The sequence below is a fragment of the Alexandromys fortis genome, unplaced genomic scaffold, assembly GCF_014885135.2.
Source record: "Alexandromys fortis isolate MF-2015 unplaced genomic scaffold, M_Fortis_MF-2015_v1.1 scaffold_38, whole genome shotgun sequence".
In the NCBI taxonomy this organism is placed as follows: Eukaryota; Metazoa; Chordata; class Mammalia; order Rodentia; family Cricetidae; genus Alexandromys; species Alexandromys fortis.
The window spans coordinates 3,939,965-3,965,979 of record NW_026067916.1 but is presented as its reverse complement, the minus strand read 5'-3'; the positions used below and the strand labels follow the sequence as shown (position 1 = coordinate 3,965,979).

The window sequence follows — 26,015 nt, the reverse complement described above, 5'->3', positions numbered from 1 at the left end:
ACTTTCATATGTGACGATTTCCCACTTTGCCTTTGTGGGTCTTTAATCTCCTACTCTGTCAAACATAAGCCCTATGCAGTGAGTGCCAATGCATAGTTGAATAAGATTCAGAATCATTACATCTAAGCTCCGCAATGGCTTCTGTAGCAAAATTATCTGGCAGTCACAAGAGAGAATGCATCAGAATGATCTACTCCCTCTGCTTCGAAATGGCCTTGCAGCATCCTTCCTTTGTGCTTCCAAGAATTCAATAATTGCACAAGAACATTTAAGTGCATTTTTCTCTCTCTTTGTTGTTTCTCACTGGTGCTTCTAAAATGTCCCTCTTCTCAAAGAAAAAAGAACACTTTCATATTTGAGGCCCCATCAACCTAAAATTCCAAAGGGACTTGCCTTTTCATATTCAGGGAGTATTATCCATAAGGTAGTAACTGTGTGCCCGGCAGGGAGAAGGTGTGTGAGGGGAGGGGAAATTCATATACACGAAGAATTAAAAACAAATTCTCTTGATGCCATGGGGTTAACAGTCAGATAAGAGGACATTGTGAAGAACAATGCTTCAAGGCAGGACCTGAATCCCAGAATCTAGGTAGAAAGGATTATAATGAGATTCCCACCTTCTACGTTTAAGGTGATACCCTGCAGGGCTACAACTCCCACTGTAAATGTAAACATAGCCAACTTCTCCAAGGACAGACAATGAAAATTGATTATTCTAAACCTTGATGTTGACTGAAGAAAAGGAAAAACAAAAACAACAAGCATTTATTGTTTGATAAATTAATGTTTAACCATTTAAGTCTTTTTTTAAAAAAACCAATACTAGTGATAAGTCTTTTTTATATTTTTACTTAAACATTTTAATTTTTTTATTTTTATTGAGCTCTGCATTTTTCTCTGCTCCCCTCCCTGCCTGTTGCCTCCCCTTCAACCCTCGCCCAATTTACTCAGGAGATCTTGTCTTTTTCTACTTCCCGTGTAGATTAGATCTATGTATGTTATTTAAGTCTTAAAACACCTTCACAATAGGACTTTAGCCTCAAAATGATATTGGTGGGGTTTGTTAGACATGAGTCTGGTTCCAGGGGTACACTCTCTTATATCCCCTGGTTCTTGTGTCTCTAGAACAAAAGAACACATGCATAATATAGAAATAGAGGCAGTTTATTTATAAAAAACAATGGCATTCTCAAAACTAGGAATGGATTAGAGGGTTAGGACAGGTCCAAGACTCAGAATCCACGGACTCCCAGCCTCTTCAACCTTCATGGCGCACTGATGGAGCACTTGACTCCTCCCACACTTGGGCATCACACTTTCCTTGCGCATGCTCTGTTCCTGACACGTAGCCCTGAGGGGCGGAGGTCACCAGTATTTCTGCCAGGAGGGCCTGAAAATGTTTTGTAAATGTGGATGTTTCTTTTCCCGGGCCCCACTTTCCTGCCACAAAGGTGGTCTGAGACACAACAAAGCTCTCAGACCCAGAATTCAAAGTCACTCTGGGTGGCAGTGTCCTCAGGCCTCTCGCAGACAGGCAGACATACATTCTTCTGGAGGGAATACTTCTTATATTCAGGCCTACATGAAGCTCCAAATATAAAGTTCTAAGAAACTTTATCTCTAAAGTCCCCGTCAAAGACCCAAACACTTAATATCTAGCCATGAATAAGAATTAACAGGAGAAGACAGACAGCATCTCCCTGGCCAGGGATAACCAGGAGCCAGTGCCTGCAGACAGAGACCCTAGCTACTCTGGCACTGGGCGGAAACCTGCACCCTAGTGAGACAGGCTGAAATTCTGGATTGGATCACAAGCCAACAATGGTGTGGGTGAAATGCCGCCCGAGACTGTGAGGTCCTGGTGGAGGTCCGTGTGTAACGCAGCTGAGCATCAGCTAGTAGCAGGGGACTGCTTTCACCAAAACTACCCCAACCTCTGGCAGCAGAGGGTGAAGACGGATAGGCAAGGGCGGTACACACAAGACTTTACCTTGGAGTTTATTTCCAGACCGCTGGAACCTAACACGGGGCAGCCCCCACCACTGGGCCTACCTGTCGATGGAGTCTCTAGAAGAGCCATTGTGACGAAAGAAGAGGCGAGGTTTCAGATAGCATCCCCTGCGGCCACTGATAGCCGCATGGGGCACAAACCCAGCTCCCCGGTAGGAAGAGCAGGCTATAATATCAGAGGGCAACACAACACTGAGAGCCGCCCTTGTGACACAGAGGCCTGGGCTACTCCCTCGATTATGATACTCTGCCAAGAGCTAGGCATTCCCCAACAGGGCTTATAACAGGCCGGGTGACTAAGAGTGTGGCAGCTGGGCTTACCTAGCCCAAGGAAGAACCTTCTAGTACCTGCCTGCAGGGCGGGGCTACTTTTTTAGGTGCTCTTCCAGCTCAGGATGAGTAATACACTCATTCAATATTTGTGACACATTTGAGCTTTGAACACCCTCTAGTGCTAACAGTGTCAGACCTCACTCGGTGCTCCCTGTTATGAAAAGATCAAGTTTCTTTGGAGCAGGATTTAGGGTAACACCTACAGGTGAAATAGTGAAAGACATGTGGATCATAGCACAGACACTTAAGGACCATGAAGTGCAAAACATGTTGTTTGTGTTGATGTCAACTCAAATACATACTATAGAAAATGGAAGATGCTCCAAAGAAAGAGAAAAACAGGGCTAGAAAGATGGATCAACAGTTAAGAGCGCTGGATGATCTTCCAAAGGATCTGAGTTTATTTCCCAGAACCCACATGATGGTTAACACCCATCTGTACCTGTAGTTCCTGATAATCCAATGTTCTCTGCTGGCCTCCAAGGGCACCAGGCATGCAAGTAGCACATAGGCACACACACACACACATTAACCATACATATAAAAATAATTTTAAAGGGGAAAATAGAACTACCGCATGATCCAGCAATCACTATTATAGCTAAAGGAAACAAATCAATGTGTTGAAGAGACATCTGTACTTTTGCATTGGCAGGACTATTCAGGAAACTGGGTGAAGAGATACAAGGAGCCTCCAAGTGATGGAAAGATAAAGAAAATGGCCCATCTATATGCAAAATACTGTTAAACCAGAGAAACGAAATCCTACCATTTAAGACATGGATATAATTAAAGACATTCCACGAAGTGAGGTAAGCCAGGCAGAGAAAGATAAACTCAAGGATAATATGAGAGGTTGGTGCTGGAGAAGCGGTGACCAGAGCCCTTGATGATGTACGATGCCATTATTACTGCGACCAAAAGTATGACCACCTGCATCTTAGGAAGGAAGGAGGGTTGATTTGTTTCACGTGACTCATAGTTTGGGGAAGTCATGGCGGCAGGGGCACACGACAGCTGGTTCCATTCTCCCCAGTCAGGAAGCAGAGACCAGCGAAGGTGGCGCTCCTCTGCCTTCTCCCTTGTTCCAGTCTGAGTCCCAGACTCTGTGCTGGAGACACTCGCATGTGGGATGAGTCATCCTCCCGAGCTCACATCCCTGGGGACACCCCTACGGATGTCTTTTAGAGTATTCTAAATCCAGTCAGTGTGGCAGTGAAGACTAACATCGCAGGAGAACAGACAGGAAGAATCGGTAGGAAGGGAGATCACTGGGGCCTGAGTCACGGTCAGACAGGAGCCAGACATTCTGGTGTCCCCCTGCATCGTAAGATAGCTATAGATAATGATAGCACACAACACAGTACATATTCATGGTGAAAGTTCTCACCGTGAATAAAGCACAAGTATTTAAGGGCATAGGTATATCCAGCCTGGTGTAACTATTAGTCCATGTATACATCTACAAAAACATCACTTAGAATCCTGTAAATGCAACTTTTATATTCTGTGCTTAGTTAGGAATAAAATTAGTTTAGAAACACTATCAGACAAATATCAAAGAAACTCATAAGGCTGAAAGAAGTTTGCCTAATGTAAGAACGCAATACGTGTCAGAGTCAGCCATATTCTCAAATCAGGGCTGTAAGATTCCAACGACTTTTAGTTTCTTTTAAATGCCATTTTGTTTGTTTATTTGGTTGGTTGGTTGGTTGGTTGGTTGGTTGGTTGGTTGGTTGGTTGGTTTGGTTTGGTTGCTTTTTGAGACAGGGTTTCTCTGTGGAGCTTTACTCCATTTGTAGATCAGGCTGGCCTTGAAGTCATAGAGATCTGCCTGCCTCTGCCTCCTGAGTGCTAGAATTAAAGGCATACACTACTACCATCCCAGCCTTAAATGTCATTCTTTTTTTTAATAATTTATTTAACTTTAAGCACATTGGTGTGACAGTGTCAGATTCCAAACTGAGTTACAGACAGTTGTGAGCTGCCATGTGAGTGCAGGGACTGTTTGAACCCGGGTCCTCTGGAAAGGCAGCCGGTGCTCTTAACCGTTGAGCCATCTCTCCAGCCCCTTAAATGTCATTCTCAATACATTATCTGGTCTGCCCCAGTCATACAACTGTTACCCACATTCAGAGGGTCTAGCTTGGTTCTATGCTGGTTCCTTCCCTGTCTGGCCAGAGTTGGTGAGCTCCTGTTAGCTCAGGTAAGCTGTTTCAGTGGGTGTCCCTATCATGGTCTTGACCTCTTTGCTCATATTCCCAGTCTTCCCACTTTTCAAATGGACTTTGGGAGCTCAGCCCAGTCCTCTGCTGTGGGTCTCTACCAATGTGTGTCTCCATCAGGTGCTGGATGAAGGTTCTATGGTGACATTTATAGATAGTCATCAATCTGACTACAGGGCAAGGCCAGTTTGGGCACCCTCACCACTACTGATTAGGGTCTTAGCTGGGATCATCCTTGTGGATTCCTGGGAATTCTCTAAGTGCCAGATTTCTTGTTAGCCTCACAATGGTTCCCTCAATCAAGACATCTCTTTCCTTGCTCTCCATCTCTGTCCGTCCCCTATCTCAACTATCCCATTTCTGCAAGTTACCCTCCCCCTCCTCCTCCCCTTCCACCCTTCCTTCTCCTTCCACTCCCATGCTCCCAATTTTGTCAGGCAGTCTTGACTATTTCCCCTTCCCAGGGGGATCTATATATGTTTATCTTAGGGTTCACCTTGTTACTTAGCTTCTCTAAGGTCATGGACTCATTATCCTTTGCTTTACAAATAGTATCCACTTATGAGTGGGTGCATACCATGCTCATCTTTCTTGGTCTGGATTACCTCATTCAGAACGGTTTTCAGACTGGCGGGGTCACTGGCAGTGGCACCAGGATTTGTCCCCGCTGCTTGTACTGGCTTTTTAGAACCCATTCTCTTTGGATGGATACCTTGCTCAGCCTGGATATAGTGGGGTGGGCCTTGATCCTTCCTTGGAGCAATGTGCCTTATCCTCTCTAGAGAGTGGATGGGGGATAGGATGGAGGGGAAGGTGGAGGAAATGGGAGGAGGGGAGGAAGTGGGAACTGGAATTGGTCTGTAAAATGAAAAAGGATAGTTTGTTTTATTTTTTATAAAATAATACATTATGTATGTGTCTTCCTCATCTTTGCCAATGCTTATTATCTTTGTTTCATGTTTCAGGTTATAAAACAAACGTGATAACATTGAAGCATCATTCAGAATTTTCTCATGTCTCTTTCCCATCCCACCAAACCTCAGAGGTGTGCGATGCCCCAGGCATGCCTTGCAATTCTTCTGCCATTTACTTCCCCCCTTAATATCATCTGTAAGATTTCTCTTTCATGTATCCATGGAATACATCTATTTTCCTTATTTTAACTAGTATACAGCACTCTGTTGTTTGGAAACGATTCTATAATCCCCTTACTTGCTTTTCTGCTCACGGAAATTTAAGTTGTCTTAAGTGTTGAGCACATGTCAGGGTCTCGGCTCTATACCAGTGACAGGAGGGAGTGAGCCTCTTACACCTCATAGTCATTGGTCAGCTCTAACAATGCCTAGTGCTCTTTTGTCTAGGCAGGTAAGCCCAATGTTCAGGCTTGTCACAAAGAGCACTTGTGCACATGTCTGCCACTCTTTAGACATCCTCCTTCTTTGTCAAAATTGCAGACTTGAAACCGTCTTTATTCAACTGTGTGGTAGCCATGGGGCTTCCTTGTAGTGACTTGCTTGTGCAAACCCTTTGCTCGTTTTGTTCTTCCTTTTGTCATCCTTTTCCTTACCGATTTGTGTTGGAGGAGGCTGCTTGTTCTTCCAGGCTGCCTGGCTAATTTAAACCTAAAATAATCACACAAAAACCATATTATTTAAATCACTGCTTGGCCCATTAGCTCTAGCTTCTTATTGGTTAACTCTTACATATTAATTTAACCCATTTCTATTAATCTCTATATCACCACATGGCAGTGGCTTACCGGGTAAAGTTCCGTTCCGGGCGTCTATTAATTATACATAGTAAAGGCTGATAAATACATAGCATGGCTCAGATTTTAAAATATATAGTTTATAATATATAATACAAAAATATTAGGATCAGTTGAATCATGAGTGAAGGAAGATAGCACCTATCTGAAAGGGAAGGAGTTAGAGAATCTATCGAATAAAATTAGGAAATAAATGATCAAGAGTAGGATAGAACCTTGCTGTGGTTTGGACTGGAGGATGCCTAGGTGACATGTGATATCTTAAACTCAGCAGGGCACAGCTGAATCCCGAGTGAGATGATGTTCTGTCCACCCCGCCCCGTTCCAATGCCATCAACTTATTTGGCCATATATGACTATAGAACACTTACCCTGACCTGATTATCACACATTGCATACGTGCACTGAAATGTCACACATACCACATGCAATTACTATGTGTCAACTGAAAATAACAACACAGTAACAAAAGGGTCGAGTGTGTCAGGAAACAGAGCCATCGTGATGCCGGCAGAGAAGGTTGGAGGGGTTTGAAGGAGAGATAGACAGACTCTATGGAGACCTTTCTCCCAGTGCCTCTAGGTTTCTAGTGCATCATAGAAAAGCAAGATGGTGGCACACTTCTGTAAACTGCACCCGGGAGACACAGGCAAGGAGGTCACTACACGTCTAACACATAGTGCGTTGGAAAAGAAAGCGGGGGGGGGGGGGAGGAAAGAAAGCATCCAGAGACAAGACTAAGCAAGCTTTTATGGCAGAGCCATAATCAAGCAGGTGCACTACACTACAAAGAGTCACTTTGAAAGCTTTCCTTTGCGGACTCTGCACTAAGTCTGGGCCGTATGATGTAAGCTTGCACAGCTCACTTGCTTGGTAAGGAATTGTTCCAGTTTGAACTTTGTACTGTGATAAACACCAAGACCAAAAGCAGCTTGGGGGAGGGAAGGGTTTATTTGGCTTACAGGTGAGAGTCCATTATCAAGGGAAGCTGGGGCAGAAGCTCAAAGCAGGTCCTGGAGGTCGAAACTACAGCAGGAAGCGCGGAGGGATGATGCTTCCTAGCTGCTTCTCACGGCCTGCTTTCTTATACAACCTCGACTATCTGTCCACAACGGGCTCGGCCCTCCCACTTCAACTATCAATCAAGAGAACCCTCTCATGCCCACAGGCCAATGTGGAGGACACAATTCCTCAACTCGGGTCCCTCTTCACAGATGATTCTGCAGTTTGTGTCAATTTAACAATAATTAACCGCAAGCATAAACAACTTCTTCTTCTTCTTCTTCTTCTTCTTCTTCTTCTTCTTCTTCTTCTTCTTCTTCTTCTTCTTCTTCTTCTTCTTCTCCTCCTCCTCCTCCTCCTCCTCCTCCTCCTCCTCCTCCTCCTCCTCCTCTTCTTCTTCTTCTTCTTCTTCTTCTTCTTCTTCTTCTCTTCCTCCTCCTCCTCTTTCAGCTTCTTCTTCTGTCCTCCTCTTTGTCACTTCAGGTTATAGGTGAGAAGGTTAGATGTAACAGTTGCAGTTTAAATTATTTTTTCTTGAAACACAAATCCCAGTTGGATGATTATTGATCCTATTTCTAGGCATGTGTACTTTCTATAAATTCCTGATGTTTATATATTTTCTTAACTAAAGTTTTTCTCTTTGAACCCTTCCTGCTTTGGCCAGCCTCTATGTCATTTGCAGACACAATCCAATAATATGTAGACATAAGGAAATAGGGGAGGTGTGGTGATGTTTTGTTTGTGCTTTAACAAATAAAGCTTTCCCGATGCTCAGAGTGCAGAGCTAGCCACTTAGTTAGCCGTAGAGGATAGACAGTGGTGGCACACACCTTTAGTACCAGCTTTGGGGAAGCAAAGGCAGTTGGCTCTCTGTGAGTTCAAGGCCACCCTGGGCTACACTAATTGCTCCAGTCTCAGAGAGAATCCAAGCCAGGTGGTGGCGGTTCACACCTTTAATCTCAGTACTTGGGAGTCACACACTTTTAATCCCAGTTCTAGGGAGATGGGGACAACAAGAGTATGGCTGGGTGGAGAGAGGAATATAAGTCAGGAGGAGACAGGAGCTCACCACATTCATCCTAATGACAGGATAACTCATTCAGTCTGAGGATTTTGTAGTGGTAAGACCTAGAGACTGGCTGCTCTGCTTTTCTGAGCTTTCAGCTTCCACCCCCTAATTTCTGATTCTGGGTCTTTATTATTAAGATCAATTAGAATTGGTGCTACAGGTAGGCATTTAATCCACTGATCAACACCCTTATTAAAGAATGGTCTGTGAAAAGACACACACAAAAGGGAGCAAGCCATCTAAAACTCTGAACCAGAAGGTGGAGTTCCGGATGATATTAATAAAGACCAAGGAACACTGAGGATTTTCAGCAAACCCTGGGAAGTTAGCAGATAGCAAGGGACCAATTCTCCTGTGTAGTGAAGGAAGCTGCCCAGTGACACCATGATCTAGGGCCTCAAGCCTCCGGGATTTGGTGTGCCACATTTCCCTTGTTCAAGCTACTTGTTTGTGAAACTCTGTAATGCCAGCCCTAGCACACGGACACTCTTTTTATATGTGTATGTTTCTCCTGTAAAGTTAGAACGGCATTAGTGTGTTTGCCTCTACCTTCATCCCATAACCTAGGGACTCACCAGAGTTAAGAAGGGCGGCAAGGCCGGCTAACAGATCGCTCGCTCGCCTCTCACTCACAATGATCTCCACCAGGAGCAAGGACTCCAGTGGATTTTGGTCCCCAGATATCACTCTCCTTTGGGGAGTGGCGTGCAGTGAGGAGAGGAGGGGAAGAGAGGATCTAGATAACATGTTCCCTAGTGTGTGTGTGTGTGTGTGTGTGTGTGTGTGTGTGTGTGCGTGCGTGTGTGCGTGCATGCGTGTGTGTGAGAGAGAGAGAGAGAGAGAGAGGTCTGTGTGTCAGTGTGTGCACACATTGCTTTGTTCCCTTCTAAAGGACCAGCTAATGACTCGTGGAAAGAAAGGAATAAAAATGAACTTTCTAACCAACACTGTCACCCACCTTCAACCCTGTTTATGGAGCCAAACTTGATCAGAGGAATCGATTGAGAACCTTAAGACTCATTAAGGCAAGGGCTTCCGGATGGATTCACTGATAATCATAATTATACCATTTCATCCAAAGATGAAATGGGTATTATACCCTGATTCCGAAACCAGATGAGACACGCAGAAAAAAGAAGCTTACAGCCAATCTCCTTAACAACCACCGATACACAGTTCTCACAAAGTACTTGCAGACGGAAGTTAGGAGGATGTCCCGGTGAGGATGTCTATTGCTGCGGTAAAGCGCCATGGTCAGCATCAACCTAGAGAGGAAAGGGTTGATTTCACCTCTAGCTTACAAACCCGGCACTGAGGAAAGCTGCAGTAGGAACGAGAACGGAGAACATGGACGGGTGCTGCTCACTGACTTGTTCCTCACGGCTTGCTTGTTTTATTATAGCACCCAGGACTGAATGACAACCCTTAGTGGACTGGGCTTTCCCACATCAAATACTAATCAAGAAGATGTTACCCAGGTTTGTGTAAAGGCCAATCAGTGGAGGAATGGTCTCAGCTGAGGTTCTCTACTTCCAGATGATTCTAGCTGGCGTTGAGCCGACACAAAAGTAGTCAGCACAGAGTACATCAAAAGATACCATTTAGAAATGCAGAAATGACCTAGCATATAAAACCCAATAAATGTAGTGCGTTCATACGTGGACTCAAGGACAGAAACCATATGACCGTCTCAATATATGGAGAAAAGGCTTTCAAAGACTCCAACAACCCTTCGTGGAAAAAAAAAAGACTGTGAATTGAAGGAGTATTTCAACAAGACGGAGGTGAAGACAGGAGGTCAGACATTCAAGGCCACCCTTCACCGCATAGCGAGTTCGTGGCCAGTCTGTGCTACATTGTCTCAAAAATAGTAAAGTCCCGCCATTCACAGGAAAACAGACACAAATGGAAGCAAATTAAGTCAGAAGGACAAACGCTGCATGTTAGCCCACTTGCCAGGGCCAGATTTTCCCACTGATATGGAAAATCAGCATTGCGTTATAAGTAAAACTGTCAGGGGGACAAGGGACTAACACTATGAGGAATGGGAAAAATGAGGGAAGGTAGACATGAGAAGAGAAACACGCAGACACACACACACGCAGACACACACACACAGACACACACATACACACACACACGCATGCATGAAAACATCCTGCGTAACCAAGTACCGTGCCCAATGAATATACAACAACACAAAAATTACACACACAGTAGAATTTCACGATTCCAAATAGCTACGTAATTGGCAAATACAAAATGCAGTAATTATAACAAACCAGTACTAGAAACAGCATAGAAAATCACTTTGATTTTCACCTTATGGATGTTGATATGATATTAACAGTACACTTTTAGTTTGTCACGCTATTATGAAGAAAATGAAAATTGTGGATTAAAGAAAAAACGAAATATATATAAACCAAACTATATAAAAGGATTAATGAAAAGGAAAGTGAGGTTCTCTTCATAGGGAGTATGCAGTAGGGCTAGCATGCAGTACCCGTTTTTGCCAGCAGGTGTCACTTCATCACAGCCAGCCCTCAAAGGAGCCTGACAATCTGCTTTTTTCTTTTTTCTTAGTTGTTTGTTTTGTTTGTTTTGTTTTTCGAGACAGGGTTTCTCTGTGTAGCCCTGGCTGTCCTGGAACTCACTCTGTAGACAAGGCTGTCCTGGAACTCACAGATCTGTCTGCCTCTGCCTCCTAAGTGCTGGGGTTAAAGGGGTGTACATCCTCTCCCAGTTTTTCTTTCTTTTTTTTTTAATTTAAAAAGGTGCAGGGCGGGGCTGGGTATGTGTGTCAGGGGATGATGTGATGTATGTTTTGCTTTGTTTCTACATAAATCCACTGTTGTAGGGGATTAGGTCTCACAGAGTGAACATGTCAAATTTCTTTGTAAATATGAAGTGAACATCTGACGTCAAAGGGTGTGCTCCTGAGACCAGAGTCCCACCTCTGCAGGCAGGACGGCTGTAAGGAAAACCATCCTGACTAAAAGTGACAGGAGCAAACCGTAAGGACTCGTTTGATTGCATCAAATTCTCATTCAGATTATACTCTTCCTTTAGGAAAACACAATAGAGCAAATAGCTTTTGTAACTGTTTGGAAACCATCCACGTAGAGAAGAGAACACACTTCTTCAGCCTCCAGGGAGTACTCCAGACAGAGAAAAACAACCCTCTGACCTGTTTATCTGTTTACAAGATTAGTGTCCAAGAACTGGGTTGTGCAAACGGAAGACAAACTGGCCGTCAGAGCCGCCACTGGACTTTGTGTAGCTAACGGATATTCGCTGAGGTCATCACCGCTACTGCTGGAAAACAGGGAAGGCCTAATTTCTAAACACCTATCGAAACAGCCGAAGGCTCTCCAGAAGCTCCTGGAAGGAAACTGAACGAGAGGGAGCGCCCTTGTTCTGCAGTGAACAAGTGTAGTTCTGTGCACTACAGAAAGGGCTCTCTAAGGGCGCGGCCACATGGGAGATGGTTCTAGACTCTAGCAGCTCTAGGAAGGCTCGAAGGTGTATGGTGGGGTGAGGTGGAGATTCCACAGGAGTTCATAAAAGACAAGAATTGTCTCCCTTCCATACCGGTAGAGACTCCTGAAAGACCAGATGGCCCCCTTGGGAGCAATCTGATAAAGCTTCTTTCTTAAATCAGTATCAGAACTTGGGGCAAAACCGTGCAGGTTTGACAGCTTACTGTGTCCCCATGCCCTGGAGAAAGGACAGAGGTGAAGCCAACACTCTGGCTATGCTTTTCCTGAAGACTAAGGGGCAACCCATACTGAGAGAGGCTAAGGGAACCCCACTTCTGTTCTAAAGAGCAGAAATGCCACGATAAGGGAGAGTAACTGCCTCCAGAAGGATTTTAAAAATTCAGACTATTTTCTAAAGTTATAACATGGGAACTGTTGTGATCAGCAAATAATTTAAGATGCTCCCTGATACTAAAATTTATCCTAGTCATCACAGAGAGTCAATAAAATTGGTCTCACTCGCCATCTTTTATTGACATCATTGCCTCGGAAACTCAGAGCACCTGGAAGAGAAGTGCTCCCGGAGAGTGAGATCAAATATCTGCCCCGTTACTAGAAAGCCTGATCTAGGAACGAGACCGTCCCCGAGAATCAGATCACAGACATGGAAAACAATTACTGGTTACAAGAAGCCATAAAGTGCGGGGAGTTTCTCACACAGCAAAAGTCACCAACGGTTTGGGAGACGGTGAGAGCGAGGAGCCAGCTCTTGAATTATTTGAGCTTGCACTGAAGAGAAATGGGTCTAGGCTAGATTTTTATTGTGAACTTGGTTGGAATACATTGTGACAGGCAGGACGGTGTTGAGACACTCCAGCGACCTTGTTGTTGTGTGTTGGCCACGGATCAAAGAACGGAGAGCCTGCTGGTCAGTTTTCCGTCACTGTAGCCATTACCAGAGCTGATCAACTTTAAGGGGGAAAGTTGGGAGCAGAGTTTTGGAGGGGTACAGTGCATGGTCGCTCAGTCACTGCTCTGGGGCCTCGGAGGCAGCAACAACATGGCTGCAGCATGTGCCGACAGCTGTTCACATGCTGGCAGCGATGCAGCGGAGGGTCCAGTGTTCAGGGTCACACCCCCAACAGCCCTGCCCACTAGGCTCCGCCTCTTATGGGGTCCACCACCTGCTGTAGAGACCCGGCCTTAAACCCAGAGGCCTTTGGAAAAGGCCTTTACATTGAAACTGCAGCAGTAAAGACCAAATGCATTTCCCAAGAGACCTCAATCTTACACAAAAATCTACAGGCCACCGAGGAAAGCGGGGAGAGGAGAGGTGGCCTCCCCGGGGAAGAGCACGCCAGTCGGTTGTCTAGCGCTAAATCATAAGCCCTGTTAATACATATAAGTAACATACGGACTTCACAGGGTATACGGGGAGTGCGTATACATATCCACATACATATATGCACGCAATGGCAGCGTATGAAAAAAAGAGGCTGTGAATTTGAAGCAGATCAAGCACAGAGTCGATGTGGAGGTGTGGAGGGAGGAAGTGGAAGAGAGAAGTGGAATTAAAATAGACTCTCAAAAGTAAACACACAACAAAAAAAGCTATTTCCATCCTTCCTTGTCACAGTCCTGGCAAACCTGCTGACAACGGCCCCCTTTCTGAATGTGGATGCTTACTTCTGGGGTGGAGGGTATTGGGAATCCCACCTAGGTCCTCACACATGCTCGGCAAGCACTCTACAGACAAGCCCTAAACCAAGTCTTCTTCCCCTTTTGGAGACATGGTCCCCCAAGCCTCGAAGCACAAAGCAGAACTTCAGGCTCTGAGTCAATCTCTTCGGCTTTTAATTACCAGCAATCTGGATAATCACTGCTTTAGCGAGTAGCTTGTGTTTTGGTGTGCAGAGGATCCGTTCTAAGTTCAGTTCTACTGGAACAATCTACCGATAACTATCCACTTCCCTGTTTCACGGGATCCCGAATTTAAACAATCGTATATGTTCCTCAACCCCACTTGGTTTCTCATGTATAAGCAGTTATAGATAGTAATTCTATAATTCAAGAACGGGTCTTGTTTCTGAAAACCGAGTTTGGAATTTAAAAATGGCAAGAAAGTTTTGACTCTATTCTTGGCTAACAAACTGGATCTCAGAAGGCCAGTTGGCATCTTTTTCCTGCCCGCGACACAATCACACACAAACATACCAAATATGCATCTTTTTACATAAGCCCTGCAGCAGTGCGGGAAAATATGGAAATATTGTTAGTAAAACAGAAGCATTGAGGAAATTTTAATAAAATTATAAAGAAGGGCTTGGAATGAGGAAACAGCAGATGGGTATTAAAGCTACCTATTGTTAGAGTGTTCTGATAAACACTGTCGCCCAGAGCAACTTGGGAAGGAAAGGGTGTCTAGGCAGGAGCCTGGAGACAGAAACTGAAGCAGAGAACACAGAGAAACACTGCTCGCTGGCTCAATCCCCATAGCTTGCTCAGCTTGCTTTATTATACCACTCAAGACCCCCTGCCCAGTGGTGGCACTGCCCATGGTGGGCCGAGACTTCCCACTTCAATGAGCAGTCAAAAGCTGCCCGCTGACCAATTTGCAGGAGATGGTTTCTCTATTGAGATTCTCAGAAGGGTCAAGTTGACAAAAGAGTTTAACAGAACATGAGTTGAGGCTACAGGGTTCAATTTACAGGAACTGGCTGTGGGATTTCATCAGCCTTCTTTCTCAGGGAAAGGAGGTAATTCAACATGCCCCAGACATGAGTCACAGTTTAGGTACCATGTGTCCTTTTGTTTAGTCTGGATCCTGGCCTCACCTACCCAAGCTCTTCTAGGAAGGACCCCACCATACCCACCAGTCCCCTGCCCACAGAAAAGAAGCAGCAAGGCCTCCCTAGCCACCGCTATCATTTGTCAGGGGGAGGCCACTGCACAGAAATCCCCTGGAGACCTGGTCAAACCTGAATTGACAGTTCTGAGCCCTTACCCCACCCCAAGGCTTAACAAGCGCTGGGGCATCAATCCCATGATTCCTGCCTCACACACCGTCAATAGGACAGACCTAGAGACTAGCACGTTCTGAGCTTAAAATCAAAAACAACAAATATTCAGAAATTTAAAAACAAAAGTTCTTCATAAACCCTTTACCCTCCCCAACCCATCAGTGTTAAAACTTTGATCAGTCTTGGGGCCAGTATCAGTAATTTCTTTGAATGCTACCTTTTACTTCTGGGACTTTCCTTCCGGATGCCAACTTGATAAAATGTTTCTCATTTTGAATAGCATTCTTTTGCACTCTTGATAAGTTTATAATTTGTTTCCAATTTGTTCCGGAGTCGGGCGGGCTCCACGGAAGTCCGTGACCTGTCAACACACAACACTCCTCTTGTACATTCATTGCCAACAAGCTGCCATAGCCGCGGACTCTGTGCAAAGCAAATCGCATTTACTTTGCTCACTGAGTAGAAATCCAGATAATAAGGCCCTATTCATCCAGCCTGGTGCCACTGGAACAAGCCTGTGCAGGAGGTGGGTGCTCTAGAAACCAGGGTACACTTTCAAGTCGCAGCACATGTGATTAATTAGAAAACAAAGGAAGAAAGAAGAAGGAAAAGCAGGAGGCTGTTGAGGTTGACTTCTGCTCAAATCCGCTCTTTAAGATGTGTGTGCAAGCACAGACAGAGGAGTTGGCTCAGAGTCCCCACCTTCCTTGCATTGTGTGGAAGCTGAAGTAGCTGCCCAGAGCAGCAAATGCTGCCTCTGGGCATGCCCTCTTATCAGGGAGCACAGCAGTCAAGGCTATGGAAGGCAGAAGCTGGGGCTTGGGAACCAGCCAAAGGAGACAGGAATATGGGCAAGATGCTTACACCTCTTCCTATGTTTATACAATGAAGAAGATAGCCTTTTTCTCACAGGGCTGTTATTGAGAGGATTGTGAGCCACGATATATGTAAAAGAGTCAGTCCTGGGGAATGGGATAGCAGTTCTTTGGTTTTAGCAGTCACACTATTGTCTGCTGCTGGGTACATTGCTGTGGCCACCAGCGATGCATGACAGCCGTGAGTATTTCCTCTGTGCGGTTATTTCCTCTGAATTGAGACATTTTCTCCCGGAGGAAAGAGGAAAGCATCTAAAAGCCCAGAAACAGATGAAGTGTTGGGGTTCCGGAAGTTCAGAGGGTTGTAAGTCCCCACCCCAAGGTTACGTGATCAGGGAACAATTGCTATGGGAGTGGGGCCTCTTCAGTAGAGCTGCCTGTGAGTCAGGTGGGGAGATCTGCAGGTGCAGCCTTTGGTGTTACGCATGCTGGGGTGGATCTTTTGGTCACACAGCTGCCTTTAAGTCACCCACACCCACACAGATAGATAATCCACCTCTCAACTTATTGGTTTATCCAGCCAGACAAGGGTGACATTGCTTCTTTGATCTGTTGTCAGTAGCCTGTCTGGGCTGAACAGGTGTATGGTCAAATGTCCCAGGTAAAGCCACATGATGGAATCTCTTGTCCAGAAGCATGGATGGAGGTGGCCTGGTAGGCGCTGAGAGTGAGTCACACCTCAGTGACCGCACAGCCACAAGCACAGGTATTGAAACAACTGAAAAACTACCTCATTCAGATTGGCCTGTGGCCAGCCCTGTGACAGATTGTCTCGAGGGACGCTCCATGTGGGAGTGTCTGGCACACTGTGGGTCCCCCCCCCACACACACACACACATGCACCTGGACTGTGTAAAAATTGTAGCTGAATATGGACCTGGGAGCAAGCACTGGATACCTTCCTCCATGGCTCCACCTCTGCGTCTTCTTGAGTTCCTGCGCTGACCTCTCTCAGTGATGGACCGTGACCTGCAAGTGTAGGCCAAATAAACCCTTTCCTCCCCGAAGCTGCTTTGGGCCATGGTTTATCACAAAACAGAGAGCAAACTAGGGACACTTTTTTTTTTTTGAGATGGGTTGACATCAAACATCTTCCTGCTCGCAAGCATATATTTCACTAGGCTACCACAGCTAATTTTTATTAATCCTGTCCCATACTTAGCCCATGATGGTGGCTCAGGTAAGCAATTGTGTTGACATCTTTGCCTGTTTTATTATAAACTGATTGACTTTAAATTACTTAACCTTGTTAACAATCAACAAAGAGACACCAAGTTATAACCACCTTTTGCATTCAGACTCAGTACTGTTGCCATAGAAACAGCATCTCAGGTTGGCTCGTTAGTAGATGTGGTCTTTCAAAGAGACAGTTAAGCTAATGTCGGGCCTTTATGATTGGTACTCACTGTGACGGGTGCTCTTTCTAAAAGAAGATGTTAGTACCTACAGACGGATATGCAGAGAAGTGGGCCTTGTGCCATGCCATGAAAAAGCCACAGAGAATGACGTCAGAAGAAACCAACCTTGAAGGCACATTGTTCTTGCACTTGCAGGCTCCAGAGCACTTTGTGGCTAAACCAGCTGTCTGTGGTATTCTGTTAATGCAGCGGGTTTGTATCTCAATTACTTGGAAATAATTACAATATTTATAATATCAAATATACATATTCTTTTCAGTGCTAATGACCTTGAATGTCAGTTTGCTTTTTTTTTTTTTTTTTTGGCAAAAGATTAGGAGACCGATCATTATTTGTCTTGTACTTCAAAAGGTTCCCCCTGGACTTTGGACAGCTGAACCTCAGACATAGCAGGGTGAGTTGGAACTAACAAAATCGAAGTAATCTTGGCTTTTGTCAAATAATTTGCTGTAAGTAAACAGAATGAGTGACAAATCCCGTGAGGCTGAGATGAAATCTCGCGTGGATCAATAGGGCAAGCACTCTTCTGTGGTTTCCAAGGCAAGAGCTAAAAGGATATCAATAGAAAATGTTATTTTCAAATTAGAATAGAAGAACAATGACAAAATATTTTAAGAAGGAAGAGAAAGAGGAGAAGAGACAAGTGGCAATCTCTACAAGGGCTGCAGCTTTTGCATCAGACACACAGGCAGTAATGTGTGTGAGAGGGTTCGGTGTTGTAGTGAAGGCTGAACTGTCCTGTCGGGTGGGACCGGGCAAAGCTGGCCTGTGTGTCGGAGCCAGGTTAAAAGGCACAGACACGAATGCCTGCCGGAACAGGAAGTGGATGGAAACCGCTCTCCCGCTGGGGTAACACCCAATAGACGCCATCTCAAGCCATCTCAACGCACTGAAGGGAAAACGTACGTTAAGCCCTTCGGAAGGTCACTTCAGGAACGACAGCTAAACAGACAGCAGGAGGTTGCGAGCCCTCTTCCACCCACCGCCATCACCAGCCTTGTGAGAACTCTGGAAAGCAACAAGCAAGGAAACGCCGCATAAACACAAGCCAACTTAAAACCACTGGGAAAGTCAGGGCGGTGTTTCCATCCTCCCTTGCTCAGGGATGGTTTGGAGGACAGCAGCCCGCTGTGGGATCTTCATCCCTGGCTCTGAGAGGGCCGAGCATTTCTTCCCTACTCTGCCTGGGGGCTGCCTGAAGGGCTGAGGCAATGGGCTTTTTTTTTTTTTTTCTTCCTCTGCTTTCCTAATTTGGAACTTACCTAGGCTAGAAAAAGGCTTTGCTCAGAACATCAGAGGGTAGAAACCTGGAGCTGCCTAGGGCAAGGTTGCACTTGGAAATCACAATGGACCACTTCGGGACGGGGAGGAAAGGTCCAGGAGAGAATTGTGTTTGAAAAATGGGGAATCCAGAAAGTAAATTCAGAGGCAGGTGTGGTGGGGGTATGTCTTGAATCTCAGCATTTTAGGGACGGAGGCAGGAGAACGGATGCCAGGAGATCCAGGACAGCCTTGGCTGCCTGAGACCCTAGCTCCTCCCCTTCCTCCCCTGCGGCCTCCACCACTAGCTCCTCCCCTTCCGCCTCCAACATTCATCGGCATCAAGCAGCAACAACAGAAAGGCAAATTCATTTAGTTTCTCTGTATTCAGAGGAATTTGAAAGGACACACACATGGTCAGGACAAGATCCATCTTAAGTCCAGAACTTAAGATTTCGCTTCAGCCAATTCCCAAGATTCGCCTCAGCACCATTTCGGCTCAGTGTTGTGGACACTTCCCAACACAGAGCCTATCTGAACAAACTAGGGCAGGACGCCGCTTTCTCCTTCTCCTCCTTCTCCCTCCCTATCTAGGTAAGCAAACAAAGTTTTGTTCTTAACTCTACACAAAGAACCACAGATAACTAAGGATGGTTGAGAGCGGGAGAATCGGCCTTCCTCAGGGAAGAGCACGCCAGTTGGCTATCTAATACCAAACGATCAGCCCCGAGGCATACATCAGACAGACTGAGAAGGTTGTCTTTGAGGGTTTGGGAACACACACACACACACACACAGTGTTGTAACAATATTTAGGAATATGAGGTTGAGAGTTTTAGTCTCAAGGGCTGGGACTAAGGTATTAGGGTCATCTGTCATAGGAACAAAAGATGGATTATATTATAGCCGGTGTGTGTGTGTGTGTGTGTGTGTGTGTGTGTGTGTGTGTTGTGGCATTTTAGAAGACAAATATGATAGTGATCTAATATTCATAAATTGAAACAAACATTTCTTTATGGAACCAAAACAATGGTATGTTTATGAGTGATGGGAAGGGGAAGAAAGAAAGAAAGAAAGAAAGAAAGAAAGAAAGAAAGAAAGGAAGAAAGAAAGAAGAGGGACGGAGAACAGCAGAAAGATGACTAAATCTTATACTTCTTTCAAAAATTAATTCAGAATGGAAAATAGATGTGAAATACAAAATTATAGCAATTATAAGGAAGAGAAGGAGGAAATCTCCAGGGCTACAACTTGAGTATTTTGAGGCTAAATACCAAAATATGATCCATAAAAAGAACAGCTGATAAATTGAAGCTGATCAAAATGGTACGATTCTGTTCAACAACAGACGTCATTAAGATGTGACCAGCCTGGGGATGTAACTCAGCGACACACAGATTGCCTGGCATGCATAAGGCCATGTGTTTCATCCCTAGTGGCACAAAAAAAGGAATAATAATTTTTTAAATGAATAAACAAGATGAAGAAAAGGCAAATACAAGCAATGTTTGCAAATCGCATATCTGAGAAGCAGTTGTGAACAGAATATATAAAGGCTTAGAAAGCACAATGTTGGGGTGTTCACCTCACCCAAGGAGGTCCTCTGCTCATCCTCAAGACCACACACACACACAGACAGAGGAACACAAAGACGTCTTAAGACTCAACACTTGAAAAGAAAAGCTCTCATGAGAAATGAGCAGGGCACCCGGGAGACGTGGCTAAGAGGAAATGCAGATGTCAAACTGGTATTAACCATGCACAAGAGGAAACACAAATGCAGATCATAGTAAAATCACCAAACACATCTAGCAATAGCCAAAGTTTTAAATTAATAACACCAAAAGGGGTAAACACAAAACAAAACCCATAAAAGCACAAAATGGGAACCTATAATATATAAGCCAAAGGTCTCTAAGGATAAATAAAGCCCAAAGATATGAGACAATACGTTTCCAAAATTACCATTGAGTTTGCTTTGGGGCCATGGACCTACTCAGAAGTGTGCCTTATATACCCAGTGAGACTCTACTGTAGAACACTGATTTTTCCTTTGCAAAGGGATGTCAACTGGAGACAGAGTCTTGGTTGGGGATAGGAGATAGTATCCACTTCCCCAGCTTACTGCTTGGACGCCACCTGACTTAGACCTGCACAGGCTTGTGCATGCTGCCATAGTGTCTGTGAGTTTGTGTGTGCCGTTGTCCTGTAGCGTCTGGAGGACACTGTCACCTTGGTGTCCTCCATCCCTCTGGCTCTTCCAATCCTCCCTACTCCTCTTCCCTGAGCTCTGAGAGGAGGCGTTTGATGAAGATGACCCATTTAGAACCGAGTGTTCCAAGGTCGAAGAGAGGCTTTTTTGAAGAGGGGTAAGAACTACGCTTGCCTGTGGGTATAAGGAAACAGTTTAGAATGTAGGAAAGAATCTTGCTGATCCAGCAAGTGTTCGTAGTCGATTCTCTTCTAAACTCCACGCCTCAGCAGCTCTGGGTAGTTGGCGAAACTTCTAGTACCATCTGTGATTTCCCTCCTGTTGAGTGGCCTTAAGTCTCACAAGACAGCTTTGGTGACGGCCAATATATGAGTGAGACTTTTGTACCTTTAGGGCTATCTTGCCGTGCTGGTCATTGCTGTCTTTCATGTACATCCCGCTGTATAAAAAAACCATTGATTGCTTCCCTCCTTAGGCAGCCGTGGAGTCTGGTCTGCAGGAAGGAAGGAAGGCTGTGGGTTAGATTCGGATGGAATCATCTGAGTCTGGGGTCCTAAGTTTACAACGCAGTTTTAAAAGGACATAGCTATGTTAACAGTACATAGTCCAGTGACCACCTGCAGTCGCGTGTGGTGGGCAAAAGAAAAGTGGAAGGGAGCAACTGTATCAGAGTGCAGCATGGGGCACTCTTCCTGGTGACAGAATGGTCCTGCACCTTAGCTGCCCCTGTGGTTCCACAGAGAGGTAACCTAATGGGAGCACTCCGAATTATATCCTCACATAGCTTCAACGTCAGTTCCTGTTGGTGACAGGCACTGCAGTTAAGTGAAGTGAAGCTACTGCAATCTAGGGGAAAGGTCCTTCCTCTGCGACTCTTGTCCATCTGTGCTTACTAAAGTAACACCTTCAAGCTTACCTCAGCAGTTCAAGTTAAATTTTAAAAGTGCAAAGCCAGCAACAGTCTTTAAAGTGACAGAACACCCCCCTGAAAGCTACGGGACCAGGGCACTCATCTGGTGAACTCTAGCAAATATTCAAGGGAAAAAAAATAAGCCTTGTTTTATTCAAACTGGTAGAGAACAAAGAGAAAGCAGTGTCCATCATATTTTAAAAGGCTAACGTAACCTGGAGAAAAAAGTCTTGTAAGGATACTGTTGGAAATTAAGAATTTAGGACAGAGTAATCATGAACATAAAGGAAAAATCCAAAACAAAAAAATTTAGCAAACTAAAAGCAGCATTATGTAATATAATGGCACTGTGACCCAAGGGCAAGAACTAGAAATTAGTGTTTCTTATCTTCACCCTCTCCTCCTCTCTCCCCTTTAAGACTTTGGTAAATGAGCTGGCTCTCTGTGCAGGTCCAAATTTCTGTTCACTTCAATCCTGTTCACTGTCCTGGGTGTGGAAACCTTAGGGATCGGGAGGGCCACTCACTCAGCGACCCTGTCAGAAGACAGGGAGTGACAAACAGGGCTGAAGACAGATCCTGCTGAAGACAGGTGAAGAGTCAGAGCGGCAACAAACTAGGTCAAAGTGTTGCAACTTTCCTTTTATTTTAACCTTTGTAACAATACTCCCACTGGCGTCAACAATGTCGGGCACAGGCAGATACTTAACAGAAAAGGGTAGCCTGGATTGCATAAAGCAGTCCTGGATAAACCATGAACGCCAAGACTGTTGTACAGAAGATGAAGAATTAGGTAGCTCTCAGGGAAGACCAAAGGGATAGAGACTGAGAAACAGAGTAAGTGAACGTGAAGGAAATGACTTCCAAAGTGACGTAAAAGGTCGTGTTTTGTTACAATGTACATTTAGTGTTCATTTCCCTTTTGAGCTTCAAATGGTATGTTACAGGCATTTGTGTAACTTAGTGGCTACTGTATCTCCTTCCAAAAATAATTTAAATCAGTAGACAATGCCAGATAGGAAAAAAATACTAAAATCATTAAGATTATTAGCATTATTGGGAAAATTAAAATCAATAAGAAGATGGAAATACACAGGTTCCTCTCGGATGTTCAAGGATGAACGTGACAGAGGCACAGCACAGACAGCTGGGAGAAGTCAGGGCCCTTGCGAGGTATTCATCTCCAGATCTCCAGGTACCTTTCTTCAAGAAACAGTTTTCTCAGTCCGGAGGCGGAGGGTCACGTGACTGAGCCTGAAGGTCACGCGAATGAGCAGGGTCCCCCAAAGGCATAATACAAAGGAAAGAGGGTCAATTTTGCTTCAGTTTAAGGAAAAATATTTCAAGCCAATCAAGTGCCAAGCAAATTTGGGTTCTCTGTTTTCTGACCGGAAGTGCCTTTCACTGGGACTGCTCCCCCAGGAAGCCACTGCATTCTGGAGATGAGGAGCCTGAGACCCAGGACGTTTAAATGGCTTCCACAGGCCATGAAGCCAGGAAATGGAAGAATCTGGATGTGAACTCCATTTTGTCTGACTCCCCGAGGCCCATCTCCAAACCACCGAGGCTTGCTTGCTCCGGAAGTTTCCTTCCTACCTTTCCTCTAACTACTGGTCTATTTGGAGTGCAAAAGGATTGTGAACACCGACACTAATCTTATACTTTGAATTGCTTTGTTAAAAGCACCATTTTAGAAATCAGAAAAGAATAAAATATATCTTTTCCCCCCAAACAAAAAGAACGTGATGGGTCTCTGCATACTCTTTACTGCAGTAGGGAAGGAAGTAAGAGCAATGCCTGCAAGGGAGGGAAGCCTCGTGAATCCAGTTTTTAAAGCAACCTTGAGAATCGTCCTGATTAGACTACTTTTTAAGACTCTGCAGTGATCGCGCCCTGGAGAAGGTGGCCACTTGTCTGTCATCCCGAGGTGGCTCTCCGTGTCCTGCCACTCTAAGGCAGCTCTTGACAGACTCAAGCCCGCCAGAAGCTGTGGTTCCTCCTTCTTTTAAATCACTCCAGTTTGACAGCATGAAGCCTGAGTGTCAATAAAGTGTTTGGAGGATGTCATGGGAATGTTAGCATTGGCAAAGGAACATGAACATTACACAAGCGAAGCGCATCACCTGTTGCTGAGTATGTAAGCTCCCAGGAGGTGAGTAGGCCACAATGCCCCAGAAGAGGACTTGGAGAGATGCTATATTCCCTATATAATAGAGATGCTATATTCCCTTTCTCACTTAATTTGCTCTTGGCCTTGGCTGCAGTTAGGGGTCACTGATTGTGAATGACTGTGTATGGGAGGCTGATTTGATCCCCAAACTAATGTAAGAATCTCTGTAGTGACATATTCTTTCCTCAGATGTCTCAGGCCTTAGACCAAGTCCCTGATGGTAGTATCTCACTGTCAATGATTTCTGCCTTGTTTATGGAATTTGAACATAAACAGAAAGTCCGAGACATCTAGGTCTGATTCCTGACCCATCTCTTACTAGCCAAGTGGCCCTGGTCAAGAAATGGAAATTAATATCTGTGTCACATTAATTTCTATTGCTGCTGGAATTAAGTGCTATAAAAATAAGTGCTTAAAACAAAACACAGGGTTTTTTTTTTTTCATTTCTTTCTTTCTTTGCTTTTTAAGACAGAGTTTCTCTGTGTAGCCCTGGCTGTCCTGGAACTCTGTCTGTACACCAGGCTGGCCTCAGACTCAGAGATCTTTCTGCCTCTGTCCTCTGAGTGCTGGGATTAAAGGTGTGTGCCACTATCACCCAGCTTGTTTGCGTCATTTTAAGAAATCAGAAACTATCTTAGTCACTGCTCTGCTGCTGTGAAGAGACACCCATGACTGCAGCAACTCTTCCAAGGGAAAGCATTTAATCGGGGGCTTGCTTATAGTTTCAGAGGCTTCATCCATGATCATCTTGGCGGGGAGCATAACACAGGCAGGCGTGGTACTAGAGAGGCAAAGCTAGGGGGAACAACACTAGGCCTGATTTGGGCTTTTGAAATCTCAAAGAGCACCCCTAATCACACCCTTTCTCCAACAAGGTCATACTTCCTAAGCCTTCTGTGGAGCCCTTGCCCGTACCACTCCCTGATGACCAAAAATGGATGCTTAAAACAGCACACATTTTTTAAAAATTTGTTTCAGTTTAAAAGATCAGAAACAAACAAACAAACAAAAAAGGATGTTAGGAGCCTAAAGTCAATGCCTACCAAGTTTCATTCTTTCTGGACGCTCAGGATGATACCTGTACAGTTTTAGAAGTCACCTATCTTTCTTGACTCGGGGCCCCTTCCTTCTTCAAAGCCAACGGTCACATCACTTAAGTATGTCTGGCTGTATGTTAATCTCTAAGCTTTGACTCTGCAATGGCTATACTTGGTTGTCAACATGACACACTTGGCAAGAGGGAAGCTCAGTGAGAAATTACCTCCATCAGACTGGCTGTCTACGGGGCATTTTCTTGACTGCTGAGTGATGGACGAGGGCCTGCTCTACTGTGGACAGTACCACTCTTGGGCAAGAGAGCCTGGTTCTCTAGAGCAGCTAGCTGAGCAGAGCAGACAGCAAGCCAGTAAGCAGCGTTCCTCCATGGCCTTTGCTTCGGTTCCTGTCTTGAGTTTCTCCCTTGGTTTCCTGCCATGATAGACCGTGATCTGTAATCCAACTAATTCCTCAAGTTGCTTTGAGTCACTATTTTACCCACAGCAACAGAGAAGCAGCCTAGGCCAGCCTCAGTTAACCAGAGTATAAGCCAATCCATTAGCTTCATGTTTTGTGAAAATACTTCTGCTAGTGTAGATTACTATTCTGTTCCCGTCCGCAAACTACTCAAGAATTAGCATTTCCACCGACTAGCTACCGTGATCTTCAGCTCTTCTGTGGTGCCAAGTGCCAGCTGTCAGACTGCGATTGCTACCCAATGCCCTTTGCACTGTTAGTCATACACAGAGAGAGTATGGACAAAGTCTGCTTAAAGATACACACGACAAAGTACTAATACTGAATTATTGTGCGTCTGTATCGAACTCTGCAGTTTAAGAAGTAGAGCTGCAGCGGTCGGATTAATAAATCACCAAAGTAAAAGGTATTTGAACACGTTTAATAACAAAACCAGACTCACGAAACCAAGGTTCCAGCGGAGTAGCCAGCGGAGACAGGAGAGGAAGGGAAGGGGCGCGCAGCCTCTGCCCGCCCAATATATCGGTAACAAACGCCTGAGGGCAGCCCGCCCCCAAGGGGAGGGCTTATCCCTACATCTCCCTCCTTTTGTCTAAATAAGACAGAACTAACCTAAATACAACTATAAACAATAATAATAAATAATAGATATAACAAACAATATTGAGAACAAAAGTTTTACCAGACATTCTATCTCAAGGAGTCTAAATAATGTAGAGAGTAATTACAATTATATAATCTTCAACTCC

The 26,015-nt window shown here is 44.9% G+C and overlaps 1 long non-coding RNA gene across 1 annotated transcript; it reads right to left on the bottom strand.

Moving 5' to 3' along the window:
• Nucleotides 1-5,421: 5,421 nt before the first annotated feature.
• LOC126500163 (uncharacterized) lies at nt 5,422-25,990 on the bottom strand. Its single transcript, XR_007591263.1, has 4 exons — nt 25,709-25,990; nt 20,428-21,167; nt 15,127-15,270; nt 5,422-6,190 (listed from the first exon to the last, which is right to left on the bottom strand). It is a non-coding gene; the product is annotated as an uncharacterized lncRNA (long non-coding RNA).
• Between the last annotated feature and the right edge of the window lie 25 nt (nt 25,991-26,015).